The 9782-nt window shown below is 50.6% G+C and overlaps 1 pseudogene; it reads right to left on the bottom strand.

Annotated features, from left to right (window-relative positions):
• Positions 1-2102: 2102 nt before the first annotated feature.
• Positions 2103-3769, bottom strand: LOC100600817 (annotated as a pseudogene).
• Between the last annotated feature and the right edge of the window lie 6013 nt (positions 3770-9782).

Genomic DNA, 9782 nt, shown 5'->3' with positions numbered 1-9782 from the left:
GGGCGGATCACTTGAGCCCAGGAGTTCAAGACCAGTCTACGCAGCATACTGAGACTTCGTCTCTACAAAAAAATAAATAAAAAACCCAGCCATCACAGTGTGTGCCTGTGGTCCCAGCTACTTGGGAGGCTGAGGTAGGAAGATCACCTGAGACTGGGGAGGTGGAGGCTATAGTGAGCTGTGATCAAGCCACTGCACTCCTGCCTGAGTGATAGAATGATACTATCTCAAAAAAAAAAAAAAGTACATTTTTTTTTTCTTTTTGAGACACAATTTCGCTCTTGTTGCCCAGGCTGGAGTTCAATGGCGCGTACGATCTCGGCTCACCGCAACCACCACCTCCCAGGTTCAAGCAATTCTTCTGCCTCAGCCTCCCAAGTGGCTGGGATTACAGGCATGCACCACCACGCTCAGCTAATTTTGTATTTTTAGTGGAGACGGGGTTTCTCCACGTTGGTCAGACCAGTCTCGAACTCCCGACCTCAGGTGATCCGCCTACCTCGGCCCCCCTAGGTGCTGGGATTACAGGCATGAGCCACCACGCCCGGCCTAAAAAGGTCCAAATTTTATATCATCTGCAGCTGTGAATAAAGGTTCTCACTATTAGTTGCCATCAAGAATTTCAGAGACTACTATTACAAAGCCTATTTCTCCTGATAAAAAGTTATCAGAAATTGTGTGTAGCTGTTTCAAACATGAAATCTGACATAAAAAGTTATTTTCATAGAAGCAAGCTCACATTTCACATGTATTTAGCTACAGTGTCTCGTTCTGTCACCTAGGCTGGAGTGCAGTGCTGTGATCATAGCCCATTGCAGCCTTGAACTACTGGGTTAAAATGATCCTCCCACCTCAGCCTCCCAAGTAGCTGGGACTACAGATGCACACCACCACACTCGGCTATTTTTAACTTATTTATTTATTTATTTTGAGATCAAGTCTCGCTCCGTTGCCCAGGCTGGAGTGCATTGGCGCAATCTCAGCTCACTGCAACCTCCGCCTCCCAGGTTCAAGCGATTCTCCTGCCTCAGCCTCCCAAGTAGCTGGGATTACACGTGCGTGCCAACATGTCTGGCTAATTTTTGTATTTTTAGTAGAGATGGGGTTTCACCATGTTGGCCAGGCTGGTCTCGAACTCCTGACTTCAAGTGATCCACCCGCTTTGGCCTCCCAAAGTGCTGGCATTTCAAGAGTGAGCCAGGGTGCCTGGCCCTTGTGCATCCTTCTTGATAAGGAAAGGGAGGTTCCTGGCTGTTATCAGGAGAATGTCAGCTGCTTGCTCTGTGGAGAGGAAAGGAAGAATACAGGCAACCATGCTCTTCTCTTTTCAGATATACATGATCTGTACAAAGTGGTCATCACTAGGCCTCTCTTGTCCAGGCAATCAATTTCCCCCTTAAGTTGTCATACATGCTACAAATTTCGTGCTTTCCCTCATCCATTCTAGCTTTAGGCAGTAACGCGTCTTTTTTTTTTTTTTTTTTTTTTGAGATGGAGTCTTGCTCTGTCGCCCAGGCTGGAGTGCAGCAGTGGGATCTCTGCTCACTGCAAGCTCTGCCTCCCGGGTTCACGCCATTCTCCTGCCTCAGCCTCCCGAGTAGCTGGGACTACAGGTGCCTGCCACCACGCCTGGCTAATTTTTTGTATTTTTAGTAGAGACGGGGTTTCACCGTGTTAGCCAGGATGGTCTCGATCTCCTGACCTCGAGATCCGCCCGCCTCGGCCTCCCAAAGTGCTGGGATTACAGGCGTGAGCCACCACGCCCGGCTAGTAACATCTTTCATAGTCCTCCACAGCAAGGAGTAATCTGTAGGTTTTCTCAATTATGACAAAGGTTTTGTTTGTTTGTTTGAGACAGTCTCCCTCTGTCACCAGGCTGGAGTGCAGTGGCGTGATCTCGGCTCACTGCAACCTCCACCTCCCAGGTTCAAGCGATTCTCCTGCCTCAGCCTCCTGACTAGCTGGGACTACAGGCGCGCGCCACCAAGCCCGGCTAATTTTTTGTATTTTTAGTAGAGACGGGGTTTCACCGTGTTAGCCAGGATGGTCTCGATCTCTTGACCTCATGATCTGCCTGCCTTGGCCTCCCAAAGTGCTGAGATTACAGATTTGAGCCACTGTGCTCGGCCATGACAAGGGTTTTTCTCTTCTTGTTTCAAACTTTTGTTTCATCATACTCACTCCAAGATGTCACAACAGCATCAATCATTTTTTGCTGATTATTTACACTAGAAACAGCTTTCCCAAAGAGCCCGCAAATTGAACTGGATTATAGGCGTGCTCCAGTTTGGCCACCTAAGGGGTGATGAGCTTGGTGCGCTCCTTTTTCGGGCCATCACCTTATATTTCTTCAGCAGCTGGCAGTTTTTCCAAGTAATTCTGGTAATAAAAATTATCCAGGTAGGGATCAGTGCTTTGCAGTTGCATCATCTGGATTTTAGGGACCCAATCCTTTTCCCGCTGCAACATGAGATTGGCATATGGATCCTTTCAGAGATGATCTTGATGACTGTTCCATTGACTTCCTCTATCTCCTGCACCACTGAGATTCTGATGCTGATTTCTATTCCGTTGCTGTCTCTGATGCAAGAGTCGACAGTGCTGTGGATGAAAGTGAGTTGCATCTGGTCTAAACATTGGGGCCTGAGATCTTAGGTTTTACAGGTGAAGTCCTGGGCCAGGAGGGTGCTGCTGTGGAGGTGGTGCAGCAGGGGTGGAGCACTAAAGAAGGCAAAGAAGCCTGGTGCTGGGGCAAGCATCTGCCCAACTTGCCCTTGTAGTAAGCTGGGATTCATAGCAGCAAGTAGACTACCAACAAATCCAGGGACTCATGCGAACTGGCTGGGAGGCATATATCCAGGCTGCAGCGGGACACAGCAGAGCTGACTTGGAGATGTCCTGTCACTATAGGGAGCAGGATAATGCGGTGGCATTGGGGGCTGAACAGGGACAGGCTTCGGACACAGAAAATGTTGGGCGAGACTGGATACAGCCATCTGCTTAGGTGGGGTGCCTATGGGGACAGCTCTAACAGGAGGACTGCCAATGATAGGTGAAGGTGACCGCCTTGGTAATGCATATTCAGAAAGGTCCCGATCATCTTCTGGACCCTGGGGGCCTCTGAGGCAAGGCACATTCTAATATAGACACTGTAGGCATTTCCTGAGTGAGCAGTAGTCTTTGGATTCCCCTCAGAACTTCAGATCCATCCTAGATACTGGAATTCAGACTTCCTGGTTGGGGTTATAAAACTGGCCTGGTTTGCACTGCCCTCATGATAGCAGGATCTTCTAGTTCATTTTCAATCACCATCTTACTGAGCCTTTCTGCCAGATTCTCCTCATGGTCACCCAACAAGTCCATTTCATCCCTCTCTCCATTGCCTGTCTGTTCAATAACTGCCACTGGTTGCTTTTCTTCCAGTTCAGCCAGGCACTCATGTGCTTCCTGCCAAATACTAATTGCACCTGACCTGAATGTCTTATCACTGAATTGTTCAATTTCCTCATCTTCTTTTCCCAGGCCCTGAAATGCATCTTCAATTTCATCCACAGGACAATCTTCCAAAGACTCTTGGGAAGGGAGGGAGGGAGTCAGGAGAAGAGTAGGGAAGAGAGGGAAGAAGCACTGACTCCCCGGGCTCAGGTCCTCCACTGACTCGGGACCCCCGGCTGCTGCCATACGCCCAGTTGCAATTATATTTAAAGACTTAGGCCAGCCGGGCGCGGTGGCTCACGCCTGTAATCCCAGCACTTTGGGAGGCTGAGGTGGGAGGATCATCTGAGGTCAGGAGTTCAAGACCAGACTGGCCAACACGGTGAAACCCTTTCTCTACTAAAAACTAAAAAATTAGCCGGGCCTGGTGGCACACACCTGTAATCCCAGCTACTCCAGAGGCTGAGGCAGGAGAATTGCTTGAACCCAGGAGGTGGAGGTTGCAGTGAGCCAAAATTGTGCCACTGCACTCCAGCCTGAGTGACAAAGCAAGACTGTGTCTCAAAAAAAAAAAAAAAAAAAAAGACTTGGGCTGGGCGTGATGGCTCATGACTGTAATCTCAGCACTATGGGAAGCCAAGGTGGGTATGTCACTTGAGGTCAGAAGTTTGAGACCAGCCTGGTCAACATCTCTACTAAAAATACCAAAAAAAAAGAAAAAAAAAAAAAAAAGCTGGCCGTGGTGGCACATGCCTGTATTCCCAGCTACTTGGGAGGCTAAGGTGGGACGATTGCTTGAACCAGGAGGCAGAGGTTGCAGTGAGCCGAAATTGCACCACTGCACTCCAGCCTGGGCGACTGAGCAAGGCTCCATCTCAAAAAAAAAGCTGTCACAGATGCCAGTAGGAGAACAGATTAGTTGCAAACAGATGGGAAGTATTGAAATTTGTGAAGATGGAGCTGGGGAGCCACCCCCAGGAGCGATGCACACCAGCCTCCTCCTTCCTGGGCCAGCTGCACCTTGGGCACACGGGACCAGAACTCCTCTAGCTGGAGGTCCATGGGTCCCCTGTCCAAGACGAGCAGTGGCGCCCTCTGCAGCTGACTGCTTAAGTGGATGTCCAGGGTGGGGACGCCCACCTTGGCCAAGCTAGCTCATCAGAACAACATGTTGACTTTCCACAGGAACCATGGACATAAAATAGAATCCTGCCCTGCATACGCCACCATAGGCCCCGCCCAGCTGCCCCAAAGAGGGTGGTGATCAACATTTATTGGCTCACTTACCAATAAATCACACTGAGTGCCCATAGCACACTGCTGCAGAGGAGGCTGAGCCCAGCCTGGCTCTGAGGATGAGTCTGCTTGGCCTGTTGATAATCCCACCTCCTTGTCAGTGATTGTCAACACTTGGTTCAGAAATGGACACGTGACTCTATTTGGGCCAATGTGGAGAGGCTGGCTGGGGTTCTTTCTTCAAAAGCATCTAGAAGTGACTTTTTTTTTTTTTTTTGAGACAGAGTCTTGCTCTGTCGCCCAGGCTGGAGTGCAGTGGCGCAGTCTCGGCTCACTGCAAGCTCCGCCTCCCAGGTTCACACCATTCTCCTGCCTCAGCCTCTCCGAGTAGCTGGGACTACAGGCGCCCGCCACCACGCCCGGCTAATTTTTTTTTGTATTTTTAGTAGAGACAGGGTTTCACTGTGGTCTCGATCTCCTGACCTTGTGATCCACCCGCCTCGGCCTCCCAAAGTGCTGGGATTACAAGCGTGAGCCACCGCGCCCGGCCCAGATTCCACGTTCTTTATTCTGGCAACATGCCAGCAAAGAAGGAAGCAAAAGAACTTTAAAAGCAGACAAAGGAGCTCAGGAAACTCTGCAGTTTGGGGCACTCAGCAAAGGGGCCGATAGCCCCTGACTTCAGCAGACAGGGAGCCAGAAGCATTTACAATTCGAGTTTACAAGAGAAGGTACTACTTGCTACTTAAAAGTCAGGGGACAGATTTTTATAAAAGCCATCACCTTGGCAAGGCGCGGTGGCTCACACCAGTAATCCCAGCACTTTGGGAGGCCAAGGTGAGGGGAATTGCTTGAGCTCAGGAGTTCAAGAGCAGCCTGGTCAACAGTGAAACCCAGTCTCTAATAAAAATACAAAAATTAGCTGGACGTGGTGTCTCACACCTGTAATCCCAACTACTTGGGAGACTGAGGCAGGAGAATCACTTGAACCCAGGAGGTGGAGGTTGCAGTAAGCCGAGATCCCGCCACTGCACTCCAGCCTGGGCAACAGAGGGAGACTCGTCTCAAAACAAAACAAAACACCAGCCTGAGCCTGGTGGCTCACACCTGTAATCCCAGAACTTTAGCAGGCTGAGGCAGGAGGATTGTTTGAGGTCAGGATTCAAGACCAGCCTGGGTAATATACCGAGATCTCATCCCTACAAAAAAATTTAAAAATTAGCCAGGGGTGGTGGCACGGGCCTATAGATCCAGCTAATTGGGAGGCTGAGGCAGGAGGATCAGTTGAGCCCAGGAGGTCAAGGCTGCAATGAGCTGTGGTTGCACCACTGTACTCTGGTGAGTACATCACTGCCTGGGTGATAGAGTAAGACAGAGTGAGACCCTGTCTCAAAAATAAATAAACAAAAATAAAAAAGGCCATGTGCAGTGGCTCATGCCTGTAATCCCAGCAGTTTAGGAGGCCAAGGCAGGAGGATCACTTGAGCTCAGGAGTTTGAGACCAGCCTGGGCAACATAGTGAGAACTGTCTCTACCCAAAAAAAAAAAAAAAGAGAGTAAAAAAAGTCAGGCCTCACCCATAGCCTACTAAATCAGAACCTTCAGAGAACTGGGAGCGGGCAGGAATGTGCCTTTTAACAGGTTCCTGTGGCGGAGGAGTATACAGCTTGAGGGGTTCTAAGCTTCTATCTCCAGCCCAGACTGGGGCCCCAAATTCCAGACTTCTGTATCCAGCTACTTACCTCACATACCCTTTTGGATCTCAATTTTTTCTTTTTTTTTGAGACAGTCTCTGTCACCCAGGCTGGAGTACAATTGCATGATCACAGCTTACTGCAATCTCCGCTCCCGGCTTCAAGCGATTCTCCTACCTCAGCCTACTGAGCAGCTGAGACTACAGGTGCCCACCACCACACCCAGCTAATTTTTTTTTTTTTTGAAGCTAAGTTTCACTCTTGTTGCCCAGGCTGGAGTGCAATGGTGCGATCTCGGCTCCCTGCAGCCTCTACCTCCTGGGTTCAAGCGATTCTCCTGCCTCAGCCTCCTGAGTGGCTGGGATTACAAGCACCCACCACCATGCCCGACTTATTTTTGTATTTTTAGTAGAGACGGGGTTTCACCATGTTGGCCAGGCTGGTCTCGAACTGTTGACCTCAGGTGATCCACCCATCTCGACCTCCCAATGTGCTAGGATTATACGCGTGAGCCACCGCGCCCAGCCATGCTTGAATTATTACAGTGGGTTCCTAACTGCTCTCCCTGTTTCTTCCATGGACCTGCCCACAGTTTATTCTCAGCACAGTAGCCGGTGTGATCTTATAACACTACATGAGATCATGCCACATCTCTGCCAGGATGATCATGTAAAAATGTAAGTTAGATGGTTACTTCTTTGCCTCCATTTCTCTGGGGGCTCCATCTCAGAGTAAAAGCCAAAATGGCCTTCATGGCCATCCCTTCTCTGGCCCCAACCTTGGCTCTATCAACTCTAGACACTGGCTCCTCCTCTCTTCTGCACTGTCAGTCCTGCTCCTGCCTCAGGACCTTTGCATATGCTGTTCCTTCTGCTCGGAAGCTCTTCCTTTTGCTATCCCCAAGGCTCAGCCCCTCCCCTCCTTAAAGTCTTTTTTTTTGTCTCTTTTTTTTTTGAGACGGAGTCTCACTCTGTCACCCAGGCTGGAGTGCAGTGGTGTGATCTCAGCTCACTGCAACCTCCGCCTCCCAGGTTCAAACAGTTCTCTGCCTCAGCCTCCCAAGTAGCTGGGACTACAGGCGCCCACCACCACACCTGGCTAATTTTTGTATTTTTAGTAGAGATGGGGTTTCACCCTCTTTGCCAGGCTGATCTTGAACTCCTGACCTTGTGATCCACTTGCCTCGGCCTCCCAAAGTGGTGGGATTACAGGTGTGAGCCACCCTGCCTGGTGAAGTCTTTTGTTTTTGAGATGGAGTCTCACTCTGTTGCCCAGGCTGGAGTGCAGTGGTGCAAGCTCAGCTCACTGCAACCTCCATCTCCTGGGTTCAAGCGATTCTCCTGCTTCAGTCTCCTGAGTAGCTGGCATTACAGGCGTCCACTACCACACCTGGCTAATTTTTTTTTTTTTTTTTTGAGACGGAGTCTCGCTCTCACCCAGTCTGGAGTGCAGTGGCGCGATCTCGGCTCACTGCAAGCTCTGCCTCCCGGGTTCACGCCATTCTCCCGCCTCAGCCTCCCAAGTAGCTGGGACTACAGGCGCCCACCAACACGCCTGGCTAATTTTTTTGTATTTTTAGTAGAGATGGGGTTTCACCATGTTAGCCAGGATGGTCTCCATCTCCTGACCTCGTGATCCGCCCGCCTCAGCCTCCCAAAGTGCTAGGATTACAGGCGTGAGCCACCGCGCCCAGCTTCACCTGGCTAATTTTTGTATTTTTAATAGAGATGGGATTTCCCTATGTTGGACAGGCTGGTCTCAAACTCCTGGCCTCCAGTGATCCATCTACTTAGGCCTTCCAAAGTGCTAGGATTACAGGCGTGAGCAACTATGCCTGGCCCACTCCTGCGTCTTTGTTCAGGTGTTAACTTCTCAGATCTTACTTTGTATCTCCCCGCTTCTCATTTTTCTCTATAGCAATTCACACCCTCTAATCTTTCCTTGTTTTTGTCTGCATCCCTCATTAGGAGGTCAGTTTTGGCCGGGTGTGGTGACAGAAGGTGACAGAGTGAGACTCTGCCACAAAAAAAAGATAAAAAAGAATGTCAGCTTAATGAGGTCAGGGGTTTTGTCAGTTTCATTCACTGCTGAATCCCCAGGGCCTAATCGTGGCCCATGGGAGGTGCTTAATAAAGGTTAACGAATAAAGGGGACACCCGGAGCCTGGAGAGAAGTGAGTCGCTCAAGGTCATAGCCATCCAGAATGAGTGACTTTCATCTTAGAACGAATAAAGCACCGAGTCCACAGCTCCAGCCCAAGGTCTTTCTCACAGCCATGCCAGGTCCTGGACTTCAACCCCAGAACAGAGCCAAGGGATACCCCAACCTCAGGGAGTGCCTGTCAGACTCTGCCAGGACTGGGGTGCTCACACAACAAAGTCAGGGGGCCACACGGAAGAGGAGCAGGAATGGTGGAAGCCAAAGCACCCATGGCCAAGGCCAGGAGCCATCTCCCCTCCAGCTGCCTGAGTGCAGGCATGACAGACAGTGGCTGGGCCCAGAAGCCCGACTCTCTAGGGGCGGGGGAGAGGCCTGCAGTTCCCATCAGACGAGCAGAAGACACAGAGCTGCTGCGGGTCGCCCCAGCACCAAGGGGAGCTTCCCTATGGCCCACACTCCCTTCCTGGTGTTGGCCCCAACCCAGCAGAGAACGTCCTGTCCAAGTCCAGGCTCTGCCACCTCGCGCCCTCTGGTGGCCACACCGGTTAGTGCCGGGGGAACCCAGGATCTCCCCCAGCCCCTCCCAGGCGGTTCCTCTTCCCCTAAGCCAGGGTTTCAGCTGCACGAGAGATGATCCAAAGGGCTGGGGGACATCAGCAGCCCTTGGACTGGCTGGGCCCACCCTGACCAGCAAGGTGAGGCTGGTAATGACTTTGGGGATGACCACATCAGCCCTACCAGGTGAGCACTCACTGTGGGCCAGGCTCAGGCCAGGCCACTCTATACCCAACCAGCCACAATGACCAAAGAGTAGACTAAGGCCCAGGGAAGGGATGGCACCCACCCAAGATCACCCAGCACAGAGGTGATGCTGGATTGGCCTGACTCCTTGCCTGCCCTCCCTTCTCTGTCCCTCTAAATGCTCAACCATAGATCAGGAAGCCTCCTCCCAGGCCAGCTGAGATGCAGAGGCTCAGCCATGAGTTAAAAAATATAAAGTAAAAATACAAAAATTAGCCAGGCATGGTGGCACATGCCTGTAATCCCAGCTACTAAGGAGGCTGAAGAAGGAGAATTGCTTCAATCCAAGAGGCGGAGGCTGCAGTGAGCCGAGATCACACCACTGCACTCCAGCCTGGGTGACAGAGCGAGACTCCGTCTTAAAAACAAACAAATTATATATATATATATATATATATATATATATATATATATATATATATATATATATATATAGTGGCAGGGTGCAGTGGCTCA

The sequence above is a fragment of the Nomascus leucogenys genome, chromosome 8, assembly GCF_006542625.1.
Source record: "Nomascus leucogenys isolate Asia chromosome 8, Asia_NLE_v1, whole genome shotgun sequence".
In the NCBI taxonomy this organism is placed as follows: Eukaryota; Metazoa; Chordata; class Mammalia; order Primates; family Hylobatidae; genus Nomascus; species Nomascus leucogenys.
This window is presented reverse-complemented; position numbering and strand designations above follow the sequence as displayed.